This window comes from Gopherus flavomarginatus, chromosome 3, assembly GCF_025201925.1.
Source record: "Gopherus flavomarginatus isolate rGopFla2 chromosome 3, rGopFla2.mat.asm, whole genome shotgun sequence".
In the NCBI taxonomy this organism is placed as follows: domain Eukaryota; kingdom Metazoa; phylum Chordata; order Testudines; family Testudinidae; genus Gopherus; species Gopherus flavomarginatus.
The window spans coordinates 6,456,452-6,484,045 of record NC_066619.1 but is presented as its reverse complement, the minus strand read 5'-3'; the positions used below and the strand labels follow the sequence as shown (position 1 = coordinate 6,484,045).

The window sequence follows — 27,594 nt, the reverse complement described above, 5'->3', positions numbered from 1 at the left end:
ATTGCATTTCGTTGTCCAAACAAACACTAAGATCACTTTCCATAACTCACCGTCGGCCTAAAACAAAGGCCAAAAATGAGACTTGATTTAAAAAATAATATAACAATGAGAAATCTAACTTGAAAAATTAACCAATGGATTTTAATCTGATACATACATAATCAGACGAACACTGTAATCAGACAGGTTTTGGTCTTATCTTTACTATACTTTTTACATAAAATTTCCACGATTACCACTGGCATCACGGTAGAAAGAGAAGGAGTTCTAGTGTAGAAATGAAGCTGGTATTTTAACCATTGCAACACGTAGACCTGATCTAAAACACCAGTGGCCAGTTTACATTAGCACTCCTATCATGGATACTACCAGTGGAGCTGCAATGGTGATAGCAACAGTTTGGAAAAAGAAATTTAGTGCAGACTCAGCCTTTGCTTAGTACTGTTAGCTTGCAAGAAAGAACAGAGATAAAAAAGCTTTCGTAGTTTAGTGGTTAGAGTACTATAAAGCTGGATTGCCTGATTCTATTCCTTGCTCTGCCAGTGACGTATTGTGTGAGCTAATAAAAGGTTACATTCTCTCTATTCCTTATTTTGCCATATGGAAAATAGACACAATGCTTCACCTCAATAGGGTGTTGTTGCAAGACTTACTGAGAGAATGGAGGAACAGGATATTCTCTGATCACTGGCTCCAAAACCAACATTAGGGAGGGTTTGTAGGTATTGACAACATTTGTATTAGTCTAACAACGAAATAGCTTCACATTCTGCAATTTTAGCTGCCATCAGTTTCTCTCAAACACTCAAGCTAGAAGATAATGCTTTAAAGCCATTTTCATGCAAGGATTGCAGATGGCATAAAGCATTTGCTTCTCATCTAACTCCAACAGTTCTCCAGATCAAGGTCGCCAAGATTATACGGAAACTGAAGCAGGAAAAAAAGCAAGATAGTTAGCAGACAAGCAGGACCTGCTAGGGCCAGCAATAACTGCTAGTTGCTATTGACAGTTGGTAACAGATAGGCAGGCAGTGAAAATATGGCAGGTTATCACTCTGAATCCCCCTTCCTCAACCATCTCCACCCACATATTTGTCTCATTTACATGCTGCATCTTGTGATCATCCTGAAGATAGGCAGGTACCGCGATCATGTTTGTGTATCATTTAGCAAAATGGGTCCTGGATCCCTGATAGGGGCTTCCAGCTGCTACAGTAATACAAATAAACAGTAGTAGTAATGGAAATCTGTTAGCCTCTGAATATCACTAATGTTTTAGAATGTCCACTCCCCCCCTCCATCTTTGCTCTGTCATAGGAATGCGCCCTTTGAAACTGCATCTTTTCCTTATATCTTTGTACCATGCCTAACATAATGGGGCTAGAGCCTGGAAGCACTACTGCAATACGAGTAAATATCAATTATATTTTATCTCCTGCTTCTTCTGCCCACATCAGCTGCTTGGGCTGCAGAAAGCTGCTCTGTGGTTACTCACACCCAGCTACAGGCGACACTTCATGTCCTGAGAGACTATTTGGAAGTGTTAAAAATAATTATAGGATGGCATCATGCATGTTTATATTTCATTAAGATTACATGGGTGTTCCTGACTTACAGAAAATCTCATCAACAGTAACACAAAGAACCCACACCTGCACAATCCTCAAATCCTGGTTTGCTTCTAAAGCCTAAAAAGGAATAATACTGCTCCACATGAACTCTACTCATGAGCATACCACCATGTAAGAGTCCAGCTCAAACCTTCCACAGTATAAACAGGATCTTCTTCTATTTCACAGGAGCTGGCAAACTGGGCTTGCAAGACTATTACACAAAATACTAAATACACATAACTACATGGAAGATTTTATTATCTCCTGACTAAAGAAACACAGTTTGAAATGTTTTACAAGTATTCACAAGAAGTATTGCCCTCTCTCATTATCAGTCAAAAGAGACCTCTCATTGATTCATTTCGGAATATTTTTACTACCCTTTACATTAAGTTACGATGTCCCACTGAAGAACCACCCTGTATCTTAAGTACCAATTGACCTGTCCTCAAAAACAGCACATATTATATTGAAATGCCCTCTCTTTTCATTAACTTGTATCTATCCCATTTTGAAATAGTGCATCCAGCCATAGTGGGAAACAACCTAGGAAATTGATAATGTTCACTGAAGAGGAAGGAGATATACTTACAGAAAACAGATTGTTGAGTTTCCTCCAAATTTGAGAGCAGTTATCGACTCTGGAACTTACATATCCTTTCTTACCAAACATTATGACCACTTACAGACAATCTCTTCAATATCCACGACGCTTAGAGAAGATTACCCTCTCAGGGAAACAATAACCTGGATGAACTCTGGAGAGCTTCCACTGAGATAGTATTATCATATTCCATAAACACTACCTTCCAACACACACAGGTATATCACCTCTCTGTTTGCCTCTCTCTCTACTTCTACTCCGAGGACCTCCTCTACCCAGTTTGCTCTGATTTAATTTCCACATAATGATTTACGTAAGAAACAAATAGCAACAATGAACACTCAGTTAGAAGTAAGGTTCATAATCTCCTTGTGTATTATGATGCAACTGTCTGCGGTCTTTTGCTTATTTACAGACATTCCCTATCCTCTCAATATGTCAAATGAATTATCTGTGTGCAATCAAGTATTCTTACCGCACCAGAATACTCATTCATTTCTTAGAATAAGCAAACTAAGGATCAGAGATTATGGATCAAATACTAAAAGGTGTTGAGAAGCCTCAATTCTCCCTAAATTTGAACTTGCCCTTGGGTGAACCACAAAGACTTCAAGCCTACAAAATGCTGAACATCACTGTATGGAGGGACATGACTTCAGTGGGAATTGAGGGTGCATAGCATCTCATGTAGGTGCTCAGCATGTTGCAAGGTCAGGCCTTGTGTGACTTTCCAAAATCACAAAGAAATCTGTGGTACATCTAAGAACGGAACTTAGTTTTTCCTCCATTCTGTTACAAGTTAAACAGTGACTAATGAAGCTTCTTTGGACTTAATTTAAAAGTGAACTACAAAACAAAATTAGAAAATGAGTTAAGCACAGTTTTGTGTGTGGCATGCGCCTACTTATCAGGCTGTTAGGGACACTCAGCACAGAAATAAGTTACCTTGCTTTTTCAAAACTCCTCTATGAATTCATTTGGTAATACTGGTTCAGTGAAGAGATCCCAGAATACATTGCTCTGTGTTGTCATTGATTGCATGGGTTATAATGAGTCCTCTGTATGCAAACTGATGCACAGATACTTGCTGGGATCCAGGAATTCTGATCATTTTCTGAAGTTCTGACCAACGGGAATGGAAGCACAGCTCAGAAGCAATAGTCTGGCTAATCTAAAGGCCCTGCCCAGCATTTCAGTAGTTTGTCATTTGCATGAGAGCTTCTCATGGTTATTTTATATCCCACAACTAAGAAAAATAACAGATCTGATTCACCAGGATGTTACTCCACTATAATTGCCCTGACTTCAAAGGAGTTACCCTGGCACAAAGCTGGAATAATGTCATTGTGAATCAGGCCCGACCATTCTTCCTACTTATCTAACTTTTCATTCAAAGATCTCAAAGACTTTTAGAAGGGAAGGTGGGTAAGGATTATTAACTTCATTTCACAGATGGATGGATTGAGACACATTGAGGTTACATGTCTTACCAAAGGTCATGCAGTGAATCTGAGGCAGAGTTGGAAAAGAGCTCAGTTATACTGACTCGTAGCTGTGCTAATAGAGTGCATCCCCTTAACATGAGAAAATTGTAAATGTAAATCAATGGAGGTCACTGAAAACTTTTTACCTGCAGATTTCAGGTTTAGGTAATCATCCTTTCCAGAAGCATTGAGGAGACTGAAGGAGCGAAATGAATCTGTGGTAGTACTTACACAACAATAAGGCATTAAAGAAAGAAAGGAGGGGGACATTTTGCTCAGGATGCCATGTAACAAGACTGCAGCGACAAATCATTACTCCCAGAACACAGCTCAAGGAAATGTAATACTGCCATTTTCCAAATGCTTGGTTATAAAACCTTTCATACATACGATATTTAAAACCATGAATTACCTTTGAGAATGTATCCAAACGCCTAACAGTATCAAGTCATGGTAACAGTTATCTGTTTATAGGTCAGGAGGGCAGTAAATTATTGCGACAGAAAGCAGTAAAGTCTGCATTGTGTCTAGTTGTGCTGTTTAACAGGTTGGAGTGAAAAGCAGGTGATGCATGGAAACTTCAGGTTTTTATAGCTACTGCCTCAATCTGTATTCACTTATATAAAGATGTCACATTTTTAAACATTTAAAAGTCAAATTGTCTGGAGAATAGATTCATATAAAATTTATTTTCAGAAACTGATATTTAGCCTACTGCTATCAGAGTTGATTGCTCTTATGTGTAAGCTTTATTCAAGTTTCCACAGGTTTGAAAATACAAGGACTGACATTTCAGATCCCATACTCAAGTGTGTCATTATCAAGGAACTGAAATGGGAACATTTCCACTTTCTCACGAATACTCAGTTAGGGTGTTACGGTGATGGCCACACTAACTGCTTTTGAATTTTTCCTGAAACTGCTAAATATGGCATGTACTTTAACATAGCCAGGGAGGAAGAAAAATCATGTTTGCAGAAGAAAAATCTAGATTTGGTATGTTTCTGGCACTACATAGCTTGAGAATTAACTAGTTTCCAAATTGTGCCAGAAAGCTATTTGTAAGTGGCTAATGGATAAAGATAACCATACTGCTGATTTATATTTCTTACCTTAATTTACTCTGCTTATGTCAAAGATGTTTGTCATGCCTTGGACTGCCAAACAAATCAGGGCCTAACTTGTTCAGTCAATTCTTTAAGAATCATCATTTCAGTCTTCACTGAGTTATTAAAGCCATGAAAATACAACACTAATGAGACAGCAATGATGGAAGATGTCAGAAACCTATTAACTACAGCCTTTTAGGAAGCAACTGCAAATAAAGGCTCAAACTAAGATTAGAAATATAAATCACTAAGTGATATTCCATAAGCACATCTAACATTTTCATAATAAATGTCACCCCAAAAGATTCCAAAATGCTTTAGCAAACATATAATGTAAGCTCTTTGGGGCTATGTCTGCCTTTGTAAAGCACCTAGTAAATGGAGTCCTGGCCCTTGACTAGGGCTTCTAGGCATGATGGTAATAGAAATAAATAATATACAGGCACTAATTTATCTTATCATTTAAATGCAGCCAACCCTGGGATAGCGTGTGACAGTTTAACAGTGCACAGAAAAATTATACAACAATTGTAGGCTAGGAAGAGAAGAAAAATATTGAAATGGCAGGAAGAGTTTTGATAGACAGAGTGTAACTGAAATTTGGCAGGCGTATGGGAGTTTAATGGCTCTATTGTTTGTGTAAAGTTATATGGTAAACATAGTGATCCCGAAGGACATTTCACTGTTTCCAGGCACTAACTATGAGATTAGTTCACTGACTCAGAACAAAGAATGCAATTTATTGATGTCACCAACTCTACTTTCTGACAGATTTGGGAGGCAGGGGGGAGTTCTCCCCATCTAGGAAATAAAAGCCAATGGGTTTTATTGGGTTCCTCCCCAAAACACAACCTCTTAGGAACATAACAATGATGCTGGAAGTATTTACATAATATTAATTTGGGGAAAAAAATGTTACTAGAAATATTAGGCACTAATTTCAATCTGTTAATGAAAACTATTTAGAGCAAAATTAAAAGGGAACCAATGGGAAAATCAAGACTCTTGTTATGCCTCTTAGGCAGCATGACACCTGTCTGCTCCTTCAGACAGATTTAAGCTCATGGGTCCACTACTAGTAGCTACAAGAGTAGAATAAGAAGAAATAAAGGAAAAATCATAGAATCACAGCACTGGAAGGGACCTTGAGAGGTCATCCACTCCAGTCCCCTGCACTCATGGCAGGACTAAGTATTATCTAGACCGTTCCTGGCAGGTCATAAAAATCTCCAGTGATGGAAATTCCAAAACCTCCTTAGGCAATTTATTCCAGTGCTTAACCACCCTGACAGGTAGGAATTTTTCCTAATGTCCAACCTAAACCTCCCTTGCTGCAATTTAAGCCCATTACTTCTTGTCCTATCCTCAGAGGTTAAGAAAAAAAAAATTTCTCCCTCCTCTTTGTAACAACCTTTTACGTACTTGAAAACTGTTATGTCCTGCTACGATAGCTACAATAAACACAGATTTTAATGCAAGCCGGTTGGTCAGACATGAGAAATGACCCAGTGATAGTTCCAACCATCCACATGGGGAAAAGACAGTTACCTTTTCCGTAACTGGTGTTCTTCAAGATGTGTTGCTCATGTCTATTCCACAATAGGTGTGTGTGCTCGGCACGTTCACCGTTGCCGGAAGTTTTTCCCTTAGCAGTACCCATAGGGGAGTGCTCCTAGCGACCCCTCGAGTGGTACCTCTATGGAGTGGTATAAAAGGCACTGTGTACTCCCCCCACCATCAGTTCCTTCTTGCCAGACAACTCTGACAGAGGGGAAGGAGGGCAGGATGTGGAATAGACACGAGCAACACATCTTGAAGCACACCAGTAACGGAAAAGGCAATTGTCTTTTCTTCTTTGAGTGATTGCTCATGTGTATTCCACAACAGGTGATTCCGAGCTATATCTGTTGGAGGTGGGTAGGGGTTCACAAATTCTCAGGACGGAGCACAGCCTTGTCGAACCGGTGTCGTCCCTGGTCTGGGAGACAATCTCATAATGCGAGGTGAACGTGTGAACTGAAGACCATGTGGCAGCCCTGAAACTGTCCTGAATGGGGACATGGGCTAAAAAGGCAGCCGACGAGTCAAGTGTGCCCTCACAGTTGATGGTGGAGATCAGCCGATCCTTCTTATAAGCTGTCTCGTATTTTGACCGGGTGGCCTGAGCGGGAGTCTGCTGTGGCTTGAATTTAGGTTTAGCCGGAGCCGGAAGAGAGAGACAGAGTCTGGAGACTCTTTCAGGCCATGCAGCTTTGTATCCATTTGTTCCGCAAACAGAGCTTTGCCATCAAATGGGAGGTCAATCATATCTCCCCTCAGCCTTCTTTTGGTTAGGCTAAACAAGCCAAGCTCTTTCAGTCTTTCATAAGACAGGTTTTCCATTCCTCGGATCATCCTAGTAGCCCTTCTCTGTACCTGTTCCAGTTTGAATTCATCCTTCTTAAACATGGGAGACCAGAACTGCACTCAGCATTCCAGATGAGGTCTCACCAGTGCCTTGTATAATGGCACTGACAACTCCTTATCTTTACTGAAAATACCTTGCCTGATGCATCCCAAGACTTCATTAGCTTTTTTTAACAGCCATATCACATTGATGGCTCATAGTCATCCTGTGATCAACCAATACTCCGAGGTCCTTCTCCTCCTCTGTTACTTCCAACTGATGTGTCCCCAATTTATAACCAAAATTCTTGTTATTAATCCCTAAATGCATGACCTTGCACTTTTCACTATTAAAATTTATCCTATTGTTATTACTCCAGTTTACAAGGTCATCCAGATATCCCGGTCCTTCTCCGTGTTAGCAATACCTCCCAGTTTTGTATCATCTGCAAACTTTATTAGAACATTCCCACTTTTTGTGCCAAGGTCAGCAATAAAAAGATTAAATAAGATTGGTCCCAACACTGATCTCTGAGGAACTCCACTAGTAACCTCCTTCCAGCCTGACAGTTCACCCTTTCAATATGACCAGTTGTAGTCTCCCCTTTAACCATTTATCCACCTTTCACTTTTCATATTGATCCCCAACTTTTCCAATTTAACTAATAATTCCTCATGTGGAACCATATCAAATGCCCTACTGAAATCGAGGTAAATTAGATCCACTGCATTTCCTTTGTCTAAATAATCTGTTACATTCTCAAAGAAGAAGATCAAGTTGGTTTGGCACAATCTACCTTTTGTAAAACCATGTTGTATTTTGTCCCAATTACCATTGACCTCTATGTCCTTAACTACTTTCTCCTTCAAAAATTTTTTCCAAGACCTTGCATACTATCTTAAAAATAGGAACTATGTTAGCAATTCTCCAGTCATACGGTACAACCCCTGAGTTTACTGATTCATTAAAAACATGTGGGAAATGGTGTCAGCCTGTACAGAACTGAGTCATGCATGGACATGTGACTTGCCCAGGCACAGCCGGCTTTAGGCACCAGCAAACCAAGCACGTGCTTGGGGTGGCACATTTTCAGGGGCGGCATTCCGGCCATCTTTTTTTTTTTTGCTTGGGGCAGCAAAAGTCTAGAGCCAGCCCTGGCAGCAGCAATGCATCGTGTGTGTGGGCGCCCTAGGGCTGGGACGGTTCACACCGCAGGGGAGCAGCACCCGCACTCTGTGGTTGGACCGGGCAGGCTACGAGCGGGGGACACTCTGGCTGGGGACCGCCCCACGGGGCACACGGAGCAGCCTTCAGGTGCCCCAGGGCATCCGCCCCCCCCAGCGCCGCAGTCGGGGCTGGGCGAAGCAGCCTGAGCTACCCAGAGACTGCGGCAGGGCGCCAGAAGCAGCAGCAGCAGGGCCATAGAGGGAGGGGCGCTGCCAGGCGGGGCCCACATCCCGCTCTCTAGGGCTCCACTCTCTCTGGGGCTACCCTGCCCCGGCTCCTCAGCCCCCTGCCGGGCGGTCCCCCGGCTCTGCCCTCCCGGGTCCTGCTGGTCCTGGAGAGGGAGCCCTGGCTGGAGGGACCCTGGGCTGAGGCATGGCCCGGGAGCCCAGCTGCTTACCCGGACCCTGCCAGCGCCGAACCAGCTGGAGGTGAGGGGGGAGTGAGCAGAGTCAGCACTGGTGGTGGGGAGCCCAGGACTGGGGCAGCAGAGTGTGGGGAGGGGGAAGAGCTCAGGGATGGGGCAGGTGTGGTGGGGAAGAGAGCCCAGGGCTGGGGTGGGAGGCAGCAAAAAAAATTTTTGCTTGGGGTAGCAAAAAACCTAGAGCTGGCCCGTGCCCAGGTGACTCCAAAACTCCATCTTGTAGCTGTGATTCTGCATAGGAAAACACAAGGGGTTTCCACCAACAAGAGAGACTATATAAGGCCCTGGGAAACCCCTCCATTTTGTCTTCATATGGCTCAGAAGATAGCCCCTCCACCCCACAGAGATGCCTGAAAGAAACTGGAACAAAGGACGGTAACTATAGGGATGTGAATGATTGCTGGACCCAGACTAGGTGGAAGTCTAGTCTGTAAAAAAAGCGTATTGCAACATCTCTGAGGGTGAGATTCACCTGCATTTAGTTTCTTATTGTATTAGGCTTAGACTTGCGTGTTTTATTTTATTTTGCTTGGTAAATTTACTTTATTCTATCTGTTATTACTTGGAACCACTTAAATCCTACTTTTTATATTTGATAAAATCACTTTTTACTTATTAATCCACAGCAAGTATTAATTCCTGGGGGAGCAAACAGCTGTGCATCTCTCTCTATTAGTGTTATAGAGGGCAAACAATTTATAAGTTTATCCTGTATAAACTTTATACAAGTAAAACGGATTTAATTGGGGTTTGGATCCCATTGGGAACTGGGTATCTAGGTGTTGGAAACAGGAGGACTTCTTAAGCTGTTTTCAGTTAAGCCTGCAGGTTTTGGGAGGACGTGGCTCAGACCTGGGTCTGTGTTTGTAGCAGGTTTGCATGTCTGGCACAACCAGGCAAGGTACTGAAGTCTCAAGCTGTCAGGGAAAACAGGCTCAAAGGTAGTCCCAGCACATCAAGTGGCACTTCACAAGGGGGTTTCTGTGACCCAACCTGTCACACTAGCATCGCAAGATATTTACATGCCAGATGCACTAAAGATTCATATGTTCCTTCATACTTCAACCACCATTCCAGAGGACATGCGTCCATGCTGATGACTGGTTCTGCTCGATAATAATCCAAAGCAGAGTGGACCGACGCATGTTCGTTTTCATCATCTGAGTCAGATACCACTAGCAGAGGGTTGATTTTCTTTTTTGGTGGTTCAGGTTCTGTAGCTTCTGCATCAGAGAGTTGCTTTTTTAAGACACCTGAAAGCATGCCCCACACCTCATCCCTCTCAGATTTTGGAAGGCATTTCAGATTCTTAAACCTTGGGTCAAGTGCTGTATCTGTTCTTAGAAATCTCACATTAGTACCTTCTTTAACATTAGGGATCTATTATCGACCACCTGACCAGGACAGTAATAGTGATGATGAAATGCTAAGGGAAATTAGTGAGGCTATCAAAATTAAGAACCCAACAATAGTGGGGGATTTCAATTATCCCCATATTGACTGGAAACATGTCACTTCAGGACGAAATGCAGAGATAAAATTTCTCGATACTTTAAATGACTCCTTCATGGAGCAGCTGGTACAGGAACCCACAAGTGGAGAGGCAACTCTAGATTTAATCCTGAGTGGAGCGCAGGAGCTGGTCCAAGAGGTAACTATAGCAGGACCGCTTGGAAATAGTGACCATAATATAATAACATTTAACATTCCTGTGGTGGGAAGAACATCTCAACAACCCAACACTGTGCCATTTAATTTCAAAAGGGGGAACTATACAAAAATGAGGGGGTTAGTTAAACAAAAGTTAAAAGATACACTGACTAAAGTGAAATCCCTGCAAGCTGCATGGGCACTTTTTAAAGATACTGTAATAGAGGCCTAACTTCAGTGTATACCCCAAATTAAGAAACACAGTAAAAGGACTAAAAAAGAGCCACCGTGCCTTAACCACCATGTAAAAGAAGCAGTGAGAGAGAAAAAGACTTCCTTTAAAAAGTGGAAGTCAAATCCTACTGAGGCAAATAGAAAGGAGCATAAACACTGCCAAATTAAGTGCAAGAGTATAATAAGAAAAGCCAAAGAGGAGTTTGAAGAACAGCTAGCTAAAAACTCCAAAGGTAATAACAAAATGTTTTTTAAGTACATCAGAAGCAGGAAGCCTGCTAAACAACCAGTGGGGCCCCTTGAAGATCAAAATACAAAAGGAGCGCTTAAAGACGATAAAGTCACTGCGGAGAAACTAAATGGATTATTTGCTTCAGTCTTCACAACTGAGGATGTTAGGGAGATTCCCAAACCCAAATTGGCTTTTGTAGGTGACAAATCTGAGGAACCGTCACAGATTGAGGTGTCACTAGAGGAGGTTTTGGAATTAATTGATAAACTCAACATTAACAAGTCACCAGGACCAGATGGCATTCACCCAAGAGTTCTGAAAGAACTCAAATGTGAAGTTGCGGAACGATTAACTAAGGTTTGTAACCTGTCCTTTAAATCGGCTCCGGTACCCAGTGACTAGAAGTTAGCTAAGGTAACGCCAATATTTTAAAAAGGGCTCTAGAGGTGATCCTGGCAATTACAGACCGGTAAGTCTAACATCGGTACCGGGCAAATTAGTCGAAACAATAGTTAAGAATAAAATTGTCAGACACACAGAAAAACAAACTGTTGAGCAATAGTCAACATGGTTTCTGTAAAGGGAAATCGTGTCTTACTAATCTATTAGAGTTCTTTGAAGGGGTCAACAAACATGTGGACAAGGGTGATCCAGTGGACACAGTGTACTTAGATTTCCAGAAATTCTTTGGCAAGGTCCCTCACCAAAGGCTCTTATGTAAATTAAGCTGTCATGGGATAAAAGGGAAGGTCCTTTCATGGATTGAGAACTGGTTAAAAGACAGGGAACAAAGGGTGGGAATAAATGGTAAATTCTCAGAATGGAGAGAGGTAACAAGTGGTGTCCCCCAGGGGTCAGTCCTAGGACCAATCCTACTCAATTTATTCATAAATGATCTGGAGAAAGGGGCAAACAGTGAGGTGGCAAAGTTTGCAGATGATATTAAACTACTCAAGATAGTTAAGAACAAAGCAGATTGTGAAGAACTTCAAAAAGATCTCACAAAACTAAATGACTGGGCAACAAAATGGCAAATGAAATTTAATGTGGATAAATGTAAAGTAATGCACATTGGAAAAAATAACCCCAACTATACATACAATATGATGGGGGCTAATTTAGCTACAACGAATCAGGAAAAAGATCTTGGAGTCATCGTGGATAGTTCTCTGAAGATGTCCACGCATTGTGCAGAGGCGGTCAAAAAAGCAAACAGGATGTTAGGAATCATTAAAGAGTGGATAGTGAATAAGACTGAGAATATATTATTGCCCTTATATAAATATATGGTACGCCCACATCTTGAATACTATGTACAGATGTGGTCTCCTCACCTCAAAAAAGATATTCTAGCACTAGAAAAGGTTCAGAAAAGGGCAACTAAAATGATTAGGGGTTTGGAGAGGGTCCCATATGAGGAAAGATTACAGAGGCTAGTACTCTTCAGCTTGGAAAAGAGGAGACTAAGGGGAGATATGATAGAGGTATATAAAATCATGAGTGATGTAGAGAAAGTGGATAAGGAAAAGTTATTTACTTATCCCCATAATACAAAGAGCTAGGGGTCACCAAATGAAATTAATAGGCAGCAGGTTTAAAACAAATAAAAGGAAGTTCTTCTTCACGCAGTGCACAGTCAACTTGTGGAACTTCTAACCTGAGAAGGTTGTGTAGGCTAGGACTATAACAGTGTTTAAAAGAGAACGGGATAAATTCATGGTGGTTAAGTCCATAAATGGCTATTAGCCAGGATGGGTAAAGAATGGTGTCCCTAGCCTCTGTTCATCAGAGGATGGAGATGGATGGCAGGAGAGAGATCACTTAATCATTGCCTGTTAGGTTCACTCCCTCTGGGGCACCTGGCATTGGCCACTGTTGCTAGACAGATACTGGGCTAGATGGACCTTTGGTCTGACCCAGTACGGCCGTTCTTATTTTGCATTTTGTCAAACCTGCTGTGAAAGAGTTCTCAAAATGAACATGTGCTGAATCATCATCTGAAACTGCTAAAACATTAAATATATGGGGGGAGGGATAGCTCAGTGGTTTGAGCATTGGTCTGCTAAACCCAGGGTTGTGAGTTCAATCCTTGAGGGGGCCACTTAGGGATCTGGGGCAAAAAATCAGTACTTGTTCCTGCTAGTGAAGGCAGGGGGCTGGACACTATGACCTTTCAGGGTCCCTTCCAGCTCTGTGAGATAGGTATATCTCCATATATTATATGGCAGAATGTGAGTAAAACAGAACAGGAGACATACAATTTTCCCCCAAGGAATTCAGTCACAAATTTAACTAACAAATTTTTTAAGAGGCATTATCAGCATAGAAACATGTTCTCTGGAATGGTGGATGAAGCACGAAGAGGCATATGAACATTTAGCATATCTGGCACATAAATATCTTGCAACATCGGCTACAAAAGTGCCATTGAAATGCCTGTTCTCTCTTTCAGGTAACATTGTAAATAAAAAGCAGTCAGCAGTATTTCCTGTAAATGTAAACAAACTTGCTTGCCTTAACAATTGACTGAACAAGTAGTAATACTGAGTGGACTTGTAGGCTCTAAAGTGTTACATTGTTTTGTTTTTGAGTGCAGTTATGTAACAAAAAAAAATCTACATTTTGTAAGTTACACTCATGATAAAGAGATTGCACTACAGTACTTGTATGATGTGAATTGAAAAATACTCTCTTTTGTTTATCATTTTTACAGTGCAAATATTTGTAATAAAAATAATAATATAAAGTGAGCACTGTGCACTTTTTATTGTGTGATGATAAAAATCAATATATTTGAACATGTAGACAACATCCAAAAATAGTTAATAAATTTCAATTGGTATTCTATGGTTTAACAGTGAGATTAAACATGATTAATATAATCTTTGCACTTACATCGCACTTTTGCATCCACTGAGGTTAAAGTGCTTTACAAAAAGGCATCATCATCTCCATTTTATAGATGGGAAAACTGAGGCACGGAGAGGTTAAATGGAAGACACTGAAAGAACCAGAATTAGATCAGAGTTCTCCAGGTTCCACTGAATTTATGCAGTCCACTAGAGCACTGTGTCTGCATGAATGTTGAAAACTATTAACCAGAAATTCAAGTCCTATTAATGATATTCCTTGTGTAAGAAATGTAATAAATATTTAAAAATTTGTACTTGGGTGTCTGGGTTTACTCTTTCAAGAGGAACACTAAATGGGACTTCTTCTAGATATATCCTAAGTTTCATTGTTTTTTTTAAAGCCTCTGAGAATAAGGCTTCTGAGAATAAGTCCATGCTCAGGATGGACTTCATCTCAGCAAGGAGGGAAATAGGATTCTAGGATGGAGGCTCGCCGACCTCATCAAGAGGGCTTTAAACTAGAAAGTTGGGGGAGATGGTTGGGAAATGTTTGGGAGATCTCCACGCCAGAACATAACCTGGAGAGGGAAGTAAACAAAGTGAGCGGGGATACCCTTGTGGCCCCAAGATTTGATCCAAGGAGGAATAGTGGAGTAGAAACCAGAGTAACGGGTGATGCTGGTGGCAGACAGTTTGTGCACGACGGGGGAAAGAATGTCACTGACGCCAAACGCCGAAAATTAAAAGGTTTGTACACTAATGCGAGGAGCCTAGGTAACAAGATGGAGGAACTGGAGTTACTCGTGCAGGAAGTCAAGCCGGATATTATAGGGATTACCGAAACCTGGTGGAATAGTACTCATGACTGGAGCATGGGTATTGAAGGCTATGTGCTGTTCAGAAAAGACAGGAAGAAAGGCAAAGGTGGGGGAGTAGCCTTGTACATCAATGATGAAATTAAATGTAGCGAAATAAGATGCGATGGAATGGATAACACGGAGTCCGTCTGGGCAAAAATCACGCTGGGTAAAAAAGCAACTAGAGCTTCCCCTGAGATAGTGCTTGGGGTGTGCTACAGACCGCCGGGATCGGATTGGGATATGGATAGAGACCTCTTTAATGTCTTTAATGAAGTAAACACAAAGGGGAAATGTGTGATTATGGGGGACTTCAACTTCCCGGACATAGACTGGAGGACGAGTACTTGCACGAATAATAGGGGTCGGATTTTTCTGGATGTGATAGCGGATGGATTTCTTCATCAAGTAGTTGAAGCACCTACGAGAGGGGATGCCATTCTAGACTTGGTGTTGGTGAGCAGTGAGGACCTCGTAGAAGAAATGGTGGTAGGGGACAACCTTGGTTCGAGTGATCATGAGCTGATTCAGTTCAAACTAGATGGAAGGATAAACAAATGTAGATCTGCGATTAGGGTTTTTGACTTCTCGAGGGCTAATTTTAAAGAGTTAAGGAAATTAGTTAGGGAAGAGGATTGGACGGAGGAATTAGTGGATTTAAATGTGGAGGAGGCCTGGAATTACTTTAAGTCACAGCTGCGGAGACTGTCGGAAGCCTGCATCCCGAGAAAGGGGAAAAGAACCATGGGCAGGAGTTGCAGGCCAAACTGGATGAGCAAGCAACTCAGAGAGGGGATTAGACAAAAGCAGAAAGCTTACAGGGAGTGGAAGGAAGGCAGGATCAGTAAAGAAAGCTACCTTGCTGAGGTCAGAACATGTAGGGATAAAGTGAGGAAGGCTAAAAGCCGCATTGAACTGGAACTTGCAAAGGGAATCAAAACCAATAGTAAAAGGTTCTACAGCCACATAAATAAGAAGAAAACAAAGAAAGAAGAAGTGGGGCCGCTATACACTGAGGATGGAATGGAGGTTAAGGATAACCTAGGCATGGCCCAACATCTAAACAAGTACTTTGCCTCGGTTTTTAATAAGACTAGTGAGGAACCTTGCGATGATGGAGGGATGATAAACGGGAATGTGGATATGGAAGTGGATATTACTGCAACTGAGGTAGAGGCTGTACTTGAACAGCTTGATGGGTCGAAGTCGGAGGGCCCGGACAATCTCCACCCGAGGATATTAAAGGAACTGGCGCGTGAAATTGCGAGCCCGTTAGCGAGAATTTTTAAGCAATCGATAATCTTGGGTGTTGTGCCATATGACTGGAGGATTGCTAATGTAGTTCCTATTTTTAAGAAAGGGAAAAAGAGTGATCCGGGTAATTATAGGCCTGTTAGCTTGACGTCTGTAGTATGTAAGGTCTTGGAAAAAATTTTAAGGGAGAAAGTAGTTAAGGACATAGAGGTCAATGGTAATTGGGACGAACTGCAACACGGATTTACTAAAGGTAGATCGTGCCAAACCAATCTGATCTCCTTCTTTGAGAAGGTGACGGATTACTTAGATAAAGGAAATGCGGTAGATATAATTTACCTAGATTTCAGTAAGGCGTTCGACACGGTTCCGCACAGGGAGCTGTTAGTTAAATTGGAAAAGCTGGGAGTGAATATGAAAGTTGTAAGGTGGATAAGGAACTGGTTAAAGGGGAGACTCCAGAGGGTCGTATTGAAAGGTGAACTGTCGGACTGGAAGGAGGTCACCAGTGGAGTCCCTCAAGGATCGGTCTTGGGACCGATCTTATTTAACCTTTTTATTACTGACCTTGGCACAAAGAGCGGGAATGTGCTAATAAAGTTCGCAGATGACACGAAGCTGGGGGGTATTGCTAACACGGAGAAGGACAGGGATACTATTCAAGAAGATCTGAACCACCTTGTAAACTGGAGTAATAGAAATAGGATGAAATACAATAGTGAAAAGTGCAAGGTCATGCATTTAGGAATTAATAATAAGAATTTTGGATATACGTTGGGGGCGCATCAGTTGGAAGCGACGGAGGAAGAGAAGGACCTTGGGGTACTGGTTGATAGCAGGATGACTATGAGTCGCCAATGTGATACGGCTGTTAAAAAAGCAAATGCGATTTTGGGATGCATCAGGCGGGGTATTTCCTGCAAGGATAAGGAGGTGTTAGTACCGTTGTATACGGCGTTGGTGAGACCCCATCTGGAATACTGTGTGCAGTTCTGGTGTCCCATGTTCAAGAAGGATGAATTCAAACTGGAACAGGTTCAGAGACGGGCTACGAGGATGATCCGAGGAATGGAAAAACTGCCTTATGAAAGGAGACTCAAAGAGCTTGGCTTGTTTAGCCTGGCCAAAAGAAGGCTGAGGGGGGATATGCTCGCCCTATATAAATATATCAAGGGGGTTAACGTTAGGGAGGGAGAGGAATTATTTAAGTTTAGTACTAATGTAGCCACGAGGACGAATGGGTATAAACTGGATATTAGGAAGTTTAGACTTGAAATTAGACGAACGTTTCTGACCATTAGGGGAGTGAAGTTCTGGAATAGCCTTCCGAGGGAAGTAGTAGGGGCAAAAGACTTTCCTGGCTTTAAGACAAAGCTTGATAAGTATATGGAGGGGATGTTATGATAGGATCGTCAATTTGGGCAATTGATCTTGAATTACCACCAGACAGGTCTGCTCAATGGTCTGCGGGGAGATGTTGCATGCGATGGGTACTGAGTTGCTGCGGAGAACTCCTTCTTGGGTGCTGGCTGGTGACTCTTGCCCACATGCTCAGGGTTTAGCTGATCGCCATATTTGGGGTCGGGAAGGAATTTTCCTCCAGGGCGGATTGGCAGGTGCCCTGGAGGTTTTTCGCCTTCCCCTGCAGCGTGGGGCACGGGTCGCTTGCTGGTGGTGTCTCTGCAGCTTGAGGTCTTCAAACCATTTTTGAGGATTTCAATAACTCGGTCCTGGGATAGGGGTTGTATAAAATTGGATGGGTGGGGTTCTGTGGCCTGCCTTGTGCAGGAGGTCAGACTAGATGATCAGATTGGTCCCTTCTGACCTATGAGTCTATGAGTCTATAATAAGCATACAGAGAATCAGTGGATTTCATCCTTCTGCAGCAGTACCTGGAACATTTGAGGAACCTGCAAAAGAATTCAATAAACTAGCACACAGTTTTTCTGTTAAGGTTTAGGAAATTTAACTATTTTGTCTCTCAATCATAGAAAGTACTGTAAACTCGAATCTGTTTTACATACATGTCAGTTCCAGTGTGAATGCTGAATTTGGGCTGTATGTTTGTGTTTTCACTCAGCTGGTTTGAAAATATTGAATTTACACAGTCCGCATGTCTGTAAGTATTTATACCTGGCTGGTTTGTTGATCGGGGTCAACATTTTGAAAAAGGTAGATCAACTGCTACCAAGAAGTGTTGAAGTCTAGAGATCCTTAAAAAAAGAAAGTTACGTACCCATTAATAGCTAGAGTTCTTTGAGATGTGTTGTCTACATGTGTCCCACTTCGGATGTATATGGTCCCCATATGCCCAAGATTGGAACACTTTAGCCAGCAGTGTCTATTGGCTGCACCTTGTGTCCTTCATGCCCCGGAGCTGGGCAGAGCAACCAACTGACCCTCCAATTCCTTCACAATAATCAATGCCATATTAATAGACTCTACAATAGTGAGGAAAGAAGGGTGAATCCTGGGACACACACAGACAACACATCTTAAGAGTTAGTCTACACATAGTCCATTTCTGGTGACTCAAGCATGGTACAAACATCGGAGGAGGGTACTGTGAGTCTAAACAGACACAAATTGCAACAAAGTCCTGCAGAAAAAACCATCCAAGCGAGATGCCTCTAGAATACAGTGTTGGCTAGTAAAAGCATATACACTACCCCATGTAGCACTACTTATGACAGTTAGAGAAATATCCCTGAGGCCACAGAAGCTGTCTGTGCCCTGGTATAATGTGATCTAAATTAGCTCTCTCATACACTAACTTAATGCAACTGAAACCCACTTGAAAATTCTCTGGGTTGAAATTGCCTGACCCCTAGATCTTTCAGCCATAGAAATAAATAACCTATGTGATAACCTAAATAGTTTTGTTCTATTTTTATAATAAGGTAGAGCCCTGAGGACATCTAATGTGGGTAATGCTGCTTCAGCCCTAGACAAATGAGGCTCTGGGAAGAACTGAGGGTCGGTTGGTTGCTCTGCCCAGCTTAAAACTGTTGGTACAGAGGCTCAAGGTCACAAAGGGTGCAGCCAATGGACATTGCTGGCTAAAGTGTTCTGATTTTTGGCATACGCACACCAGAAGAGGAACACATGTAGGCAAACACTTGAAGAGTGGTAGTTTTTTTTAAACTGGCATACTGGTAGTCCCAAGAGACCCTCACTGAGATCAGGGTCCCATTCCATAGATACTAAGGCTAGAAGGGACCGTGGTGATCATCTAGTCTGACCTCCTGTAGAATACAGACTGTAGAACTTCCCCCAAAAAAGTACTAGAACAGATCTTTCAGAAAAAACATCTAAACTTGATTTTACAATGGTCAGTGATGAAGAATCCACCATGACCCATGGTAAATTGTTACAATGGTTAATTACTCTCATTGTTGTAAAGGTCTGCCCTATTTCCAGTCTGTTTTTTTCTAGCTTCTATGTCCATTTTGCTAGTCGTTGTGCAAATACATAGTAAAAGTTCGCCTCTGCCCCCCAAAAAACTTACAGTCTCAATAAAGACAGACAAGGGATGGGAGAAAGGATATTTTATTCCTGTTTTACAGATGGGGAAGTGAAGCACAGGGTCAGTAAGGGACTTGCCCAGGGTCACACAAGACAGACTGTGGCAAATCCAAATTGAGCCCAGTGCCTTAACTGAGCTAGAAGGGATGAGTTTGAAGAGCTTAGTGTTTCCTGTCACACCTTCTTCTGATCGATCTTTGCATTTTAATTTGTTTGAGTATTTGGTTGTCGTGGTAATAGAATCTTGTTGTTGCTATTGCAACAGAATTTGATTATTAGGGGATAACCCAGCCCGTTTGGGCTCGTTTTTGTTTAGTTCAGTGTGTGGCAATAAATGGCTGGTTGTATGGTTTACAGTTCTCTGGGTCTCCAGTGATTTCTTCCTAAAACTGCTACCTCCAAGGATGTAACAGTTTGGTCCTCCTAGATTTGTGTCACCCTCTGGCCCTTCTGTGACTCTGCTCAAGAAGTAGGCTGCAACCTTCTCCATACCTTTCATTGATTCAGAGGATGTTCACCTTTATCTGCTTCCTTTCAGCCTACAGTTCTGTTCCCTTTGAGAAAACTAGTCAGTAATTTCCCCAGCTATAACAGTCAAAGCTCAATCCACTTTAAATAAAGCAGTATTTATTGGCAATGTGTGGAACGGAGAGGAAAAAGTCATAAAAAAGGATTGTTGGATAATATACATCTCATATATAGATACTACTAAAAGCACCTTCAGGCTAGCCCTAAATTTAAGTTAAAGAAAAATCCAAGTTACCTAAATGCCACCAAACTCATCACTACTCCTAACTAATATTGACTTAAGTTAAGCCCTTGTCTCTTCCTGGCTACTTCCCTTCCCAAATTATCTGATACCTCTGGGTCCACTTCAGATTACAATAGTTCTTTATTTATTGTCCCGATCCATGTTTATCTTTCAGATGGGCTCATCCATCGTTTCAGTAAAGCTGGGTAAACAACAAAATAAATTCTATCATGCAGGTTTGCCTCCCAGCATTCAAAACCCTTTGCATATTTTTTTTCTTTAATCAAGCTAAACAATGCTTTTAAAGGTGACCTGTGAAAAGAGAAAAAAAGAGCTTGGTTTGTGCAGACTGAACTCCCCCCTCTCCCACACACACCCCCTCTCTTTTTCAAGGAAATAACCCAGATGACAGAACTTTGAAAGGTTACCTTTGTTAAGGCAGAGGATGACAGATGTGGACAAGAGTTTTAGTCATAGAGATGAAAAGAAAGCAGGATCTTTGGACTTTTCTGGAAAGGTTTCAGAGTGATAGCCATGTTAAGTCTGCATCAACAAAAACAACGAGGAGTCCTTGTGGCACCTTAGAGACTAACAAATTTATCTGGGCATAAGCTTTTGTGGGCTTTATGAAGTGAAGTGGGTTTTAGCCCACGAAAGCTTATGCCCAAATAAATGTGTTAGTCTCTAGGGTGCCACAAGGACTCTTCGTTGTTTTTTCTGGGAACAGAGTTCTTAGGTTTTTATTTTAAAACTACACAGAATATCGTATCAGTAACATTTAAGATAAACCAGTGATTGATTTATTTTTTAAATAAAATCTAGTCTCCAAAAAGCAATGCTAATCTTCTTAGATCATATACTTCCCAGCCCAGAGACTATGTCTTCATATGTGTTTGTACAGCACTTTGTTAAACAGCATCCTGCTCTTAACTGGGACCTCTGGGTGCTAAACAACAGAGAAACGAATATATCACACACAAGAACAAGAAGGAGTAGATGCCCCTTTGGAATTTGTTGGGATTTGGAATTCACTCTCTGTTAGGTTTTCCCTGCTGCTGCTCAGCTAGGGGAAAACCCAAGCTGAAAACAGAGAATCTGGTGAACAAGAATCTTCTTGAGCCAAAGGAATCAACAGATGTCCTGATAATCTTATACAAATAAGAAATAAAAGCAGCCAGATGTACTTGAAAATAAAAAGATTAATATGAAACAGGCAGAGCCATGGCTAAAGATATTATCCTCCCTTCAACAGAAGATCAAGAATTCCATTCCAGTAAAACTTCAGCCTTCAGTCCAGCTCTTGAAAGTCAAGTCCTGCTCCAAGCTGTGGAACATTTCCACAATTTCATCAGCCACATACTTGCCAACATAAATTGGATTCTTTCCACTGTTTGAGATGGCAGTGAAGCAAGGTATAATTAGGTCAGACCTGATTACTTAGAACAACAGCAATTTTCTTTACATCTCCGTGTAAAGCTTCTTGAAATGGCAAAGGATGAACAGTTGGGAGCAGCAGAAAGATGTCCAAAATAGTTTTTGATAGAAATTTAACTATGTTTTAATATGGATGGCATTTTCTATTAATATCAGGGCAGAAACTTAATGTTCAGATGAGCCCTTCACTTCCTTTACACAAAAGCTCTCTCTTTGCATCTGTCTGACTCTTCTTTACTGAGCACTTTAATTGTCACTTTACAATTAATGCTTCTTTTTATGGGGTGGTGGAAAGTAAACCAATTTCAGTTCAGCTTCTAGGTATTGAATTTATTATAAAAAAGTTATGTACTTAAAACTCCTCTAATGAAACCAGAGGCAGCATGAGATATTAACCCAGAGTTAATGCTAAGAAGGCCAGTTTGAATAATTCAATTAATGTCACCTTAAGTATCTTTTCAAATGGAATTAACTTTATCTCACAAAAAAAGATGCTTCATGTTCCAGTTACTGATTATTGACTCCACAAAAGTTCTATCTTAAATCATTTCACCACCATTTTCCCAACAATTTCAGTCTACCACTGCCAGGATATTTCTTTAAATTTTGAGGGGTGGCTTCTGTTTAAAAGGACCCTATTACTAAGCCGAGATTATGAACAACAGCAATTTCGAGTTCACGAAAGGATGACAAGATGCAGGCAAACTAAACATAACCCAAAGTAGCAGCATTAGTTCAACATGGATAGGAATCAGAGCTGCATTTCAGTCACAAATGCAATAGTATTGTAACTCCTGCAGTCTTTGGTTGCTACACAACCATCCATTTTTTTTTTATTTTTTTTTTTTTTGACAGTGAGAGAAAATTTGGTAACACTGCAGCGTGCCTCATTCTCTTTTGCTACTCCACATTCCTAATACGGAAATCAGCTTTTGGATACTGAAAGGTGACCTTGCACTGACAGTCCAAGTCTGCAGAGAATGGGTAGCCTTATCAGTATTAATCCACATAAAAATAAGGAAGGAAGAGTAGAAAGGTAAACTGCAGAAGATGCCATGGTGATGGGTGTGGCATGAGATCACAAGTCAAATAAAAAAAAAGTTAGATTAGAGATGGGAGGAAGAGAAGAACAGAGACAAGATAGTTCTAACTAGACCATATTAAGAGGCATTATTTACAAAGTGTAATTGGGTGTCCTCCCATGTGGTTCTGCAGGGCAGAGAAGAGAAAAGGTTACCTGTTTGTAACTGTTCTTTGAGTGTTACCTCTGACTATTCACACTTGTGGGACTGGTGCCCTGGCAGTTCAAACTACAGGTGCCAATTCCACAAGTGAGAATAGACAGCAGTTACAAAAAGAAGGAAATGTTATCTACCTCTGCGTAACAAGCCAGGACGGTTATGGTTGAGTAGCAAGCCAACATCTGAAGCTCTTACAGTCTGTTTGATGTATCCAGGCTTTCCCAAACTCAATCAAAATAAACAAACAGAAAAAAATTCTCCATGGTCGGCGATTTAAAGAGAACTCAGGAAAGATTAAAATTAAAAATGGTCTGCACAAACTGGAGAAATGGTCTGAAGAAAATAGGAGGAAATTCAATAAGGACAAATTCAAAGTACTCCATTCAGGAAGGAGCAATCAGATGCACACATACAAAATGGGAAATGACTGCCTAGGAAGGACTTTGGATCACAAGCTAAATATGAGTCAACTGTTGCAAAAAAAGCAAACATCAATCTGGGATGTATTAGAAGGAGTGTTGTAAGCAAGACACAAGAGGTAATTCTGCTCTACTCCATGCTGATTAGGCCTCAACTGGAGTACTGTGTCTAGCTCTGGGTGCCACATTTTGGGAAAAATGTGAACAAACTGGAGAGAGTCCAGAGAAGAACAAAAAAAGTGATTAAACATCTAGAAAACATGACCTATGAGGGAAGATAGAAAAAAAATGGGTTTGTTTAGTCTAGAGAAGAGAAGACAGAGGGACATAATTACAGTTTTCAAGTACATAAAAGGTTGTTACAAGGAAGAGGGAGAAAAATTGTTCTTGTTAACCTCTGAGAAGCAATGGGCTTAAACTGCAGCAAGGGTGATTTAGGTGGACATTAGGAAAAACTTCTTAATTCTCAGGGTGGTTAACCACTGGAATAAATTGCCCAGGGAGGTTATGGAATCTTCATCATTGGAGATTTTTAAGAGCAGATTAGACAAACACCTGTCAGGAATGGTTTAATACTTAATCCTGCTTGGAGTACATGAGACTGCACTAGAAGAGCTCTCCAGGTCCCTTCCAGTCCTACAATTCTATGAGGCTTTCTTCAGCCTAAACAATACAAGAACAAAGGACAGGAAAGAACCTCCTGGATTAATTCTAGTCCACAAGTAACTCCATTATATAATCCTGTTCATAAATTTATCAAGATCCATCTTAAAACTGATTCAGTTGTTTGCCCGCACTACTCCTATTGGAAGGCTGTTCCAGAACCCCCTCCCCAATACAAATGTCACTGAGAAGACTGGCTTTCTGTGGCCTGGAGTTGAAGAGCCGTAAAAAGTCATTTTAAATCAGACCAAATGAGGGCTCCTTATCTGTTATTTCCTTTTTCCTCCATGTGGCTACTGGCTCTGATTATCAATTGCAACTTCACTTGATAGGACACAGCTGGGGGATTACTGCATTCACTACAGAGAACTTTGCCCTGCTACCCTGACACTTAGAATATGCAGCTCTAGTCAGAAAAAGCACATTAGCTCTCTTTGCCAGCCCCTGAACAGCGACTAACATGCCTGGTCACGCTCTGTTTCTGGTGTTCTCTCAGTATAACTTGTTCCTCTGTGAGGATCAGGGTAGGTAAATCACAATGCTGAAATGTCTACCAGGTTCTGGGCAGCTGTAAGGAAAGTGTTCATGACCAATCAGATGACCTTCAACCACTTAAATTATATAGAGATGCTATTCAATGCCTTCTTAGTCCACACAGCTAAATGGTCTCCCAAACTTTAACACTCAGGCCATGTTTACACTGCAGTTAACCCAGGCTCTTACATCGGTTTTAGCTTTAACTCCCCCTGTCCCCCTTCTGACTACATAAAAAACCTCTAGCCCAGGTTTAAAGGTGCTTCAATTATACAGGCTAGTTTACCTGGCTGGTAGTGTAGGTTAGGAAACAAGGCTTAAACTTGGCCTGGAACCCACACACTTTGCAATAAGGACATAGGCTGAATCACTGGAGTCCTCCAGTCTCAGGTGCATCCACCAGTTTCTGCCATTTATCTCAATCTTGTGCTGGTCTGTTCAGGCTTCTGAGTGTCACGCTGATGGGTTTGGCTTCTCTATTGTTCTGCGTGATGTTTCTCCAGGTCACCCTCTTTCTCTTTCCAGGCGTGTCCATGTATCACTTGCTCTGGAAGACGTGTTGGCAGCATCCATAAAGCGTGTCTCAGCACAAAGACCCATTACATGTGCCCCCCCGTAATAAATGAGAGGGGGGTGACTCCCTTTTGTAGACACCAAGCCAGCCAGTTAGCTATAGAATCCCTCTTGGTAGCTGTTCTCTACTTGCTTTACCTGTAAAGGGTTAAAAAGTCTGACTGCATGCGTAGGTAAAGGGAAGTGAGTGGGCACTTGACTAAAAGAGCCAATGGGGGGGCTAGAACTTTTTAAAATTGGGAAAAACCTTCCATTTGTCTGTTGTTGTTGCTCTCTGGGGTAGAGGAGAACAGGGCAGCAGTTACGCTGTGAGAAGCTGATGGCCAGGTACAAAAATCATCAGAATCATACCTAGAAATTGCTTATTTGGAAACCAAGATACGTAAGTAGATCAGAAAATGTGTAGGAAGATGTGATTAGGTTTATTTTGTTTATTTCTTACGGCTTTTGGACTCTGTGCTAACCCCAAATGCTTCTGTTTAGCCGTACTGTTTTGCTTGTAACCTTTAAGCTGGACCTCAAGAAGGTTATTCTTGACAATTAATTTGTATAAGCGGGTTTTTTAAATCTAGCAAAAGCCTATGTTCCAGATGCATTTTCTTTTTGTTTTTAATAAAATTTACCTTTTTAAGAACAGGATTTAATTTTTGGTGTCCTGGGAGGTTTGTGCAATGTTGTTTAATTAGCTGGTGGCAACAGCTGATTTCCTTTGTTTTCTTTCTCAGCTCTTCCCCGGGGGGGGGGGCGGAGAGGGGGAGGTGAAAGGGCTTGAGGGTACCCCAAAGCAGGTGTCCCCAACGCAGTGCCTGCGGGTGCCATGGCGCCCGCCTTGGCATCTAAGTGCGTCCACGTACTGGCTGGCGGACGAGTATCCGCCGAAATGCCACGGAAATTCTGAAGCATTTCAGCGGCGACACCTCTGGATGATGATGCTTGCTGCCGACAAGCAGCGTCATCCAGAGGCATCGCCGCCAAAATGCTGCCGAATTTTGGCGGCATATTGGCGGATGCTCGTCCACTGCCACGGTCCTTCGTGGCTCATCTTCTGGCACCCGCCAGACAAAAAAGGTTGGGGACCACTGCCCCAAAGGAAGGAATTCCCAAGTGCTCTTTCCTGAGTTCTCAAAAGGGGGGAAGGTTTGCACTTGGGTGATGGCAGCATCTACCCATCCAAGATCATAAAGAAGCTGTGACCTTGGGAGTTTAATACCAGCCTGTAGCGGCCAGTATTAATTTTTAGAATCCTTGCGGGTCCCCAACTTCTGCACTCAAAGTGCCAGAGTGGGGAATCAGCCCTGACACCCCCCACCTCATACAGCAATAATGAGGACACAGTAATGTGGGTATGGCTTTGCAGTGGGGATGGTCACACCCAGGCACCACCTGTGTTAACTGTGTAGAGTAGACATAGTTGCAGTGAGAAAAGGAGAGAGAAACATGACTAGACTGCAACCAGTAGGAGTTCACAGAAGAGGAGCTCAATACCTTGAGGTTCACAGAAGTTTGACCAAGAAGTGTCAGCAGAGCTAAATTTAGAAAGGAGCCAGCAATGAAGAGACCTCATCTTTAATAGGTAAAGGAGTTGCTGCCATTAAAATGGGATAAAGGAGGGCAAATGGGACAAGCAAGGTGGAAGGTCTCAATGCATCACATTTCATACACTGGAGTTGGAGTCAGTCCCAGTCATGACTCCATGACAGTCCTTGGCACCAAACTATTCATCAAATGGCAATGAGCACTAGGTGCTGCACTGATATGTGCTGATGCACCAATTATTGAGGTGATGCTTTTTCACTTGTGTCTGTCTTTACATTTTGGCATAGAAGCTATGGAGGATGTCCTGATACCAGGTATTACCCAGGAGCAAGAGCTAAAGATATGTCTGTCTCTCAACTGGTTGAAGGTAAAAAATCTCAAACATAACTTGTCTCACCTCAAACACAGCTGGTATTGCCAGGCTGGTCTGTGCTGAACTACTGAGAGAGCTTCAGCTTGGCTTTTTCAAATTCCCCAGTGAAGTGCAGGTATGAGAGAGAATAGCAGGACCAGAAGTTCTCAGGCAAGATTTGCTAATCTTAGGAACGCCACACCAGACAAAGATACATAAGATTTTAAATGTGGCAGAACACAAAAATGTCTATCAATATTTATAAAATCCAAACCTCACCAACAGGACATTGTATACAACGGGAAACTGAAGGGGAAAGTCAGTTCCTCTTTCTAAATACAAAGTTAAGTGCTGTTATACACTTATTAAAAAGAAAAGCCAAACATCACTCACCAAGATAGACTTTATCAATAGCTCGCTGTGTCTGTGTAGTTTTGTTAGAATGTAAGCTCTAGGACACACAGTGTGTCACCTTCTGGGTTTTCTACAGTGCTGAGATCATTGCCAGCACATAACTGTTATGATAATAGAAGCCCCTAGCAGATGCTTCAAGGCTCAAGATGTAAAAACTTTACCACTATTAGAAGCTATAGGCTTCACGTGAAACACCAAGAGTGGAGATCTGCAGAGGCAATTTTTTTTG

The 27,594-nt window shown here is 41.8% G+C and overlaps 1 protein-coding gene across 2 annotated transcripts in view; it reads right to left on the bottom strand.

The window, feature by feature from the left end:
- The window catches only part of KIAA1328 (KIAA1328 ortholog), a 262,209-nt gene that overhangs the window by 127,246 nt on the left and 107,369 nt on the right, over nucleotides 1–27,594 (bottom strand). The window lies entirely within an intron of this gene.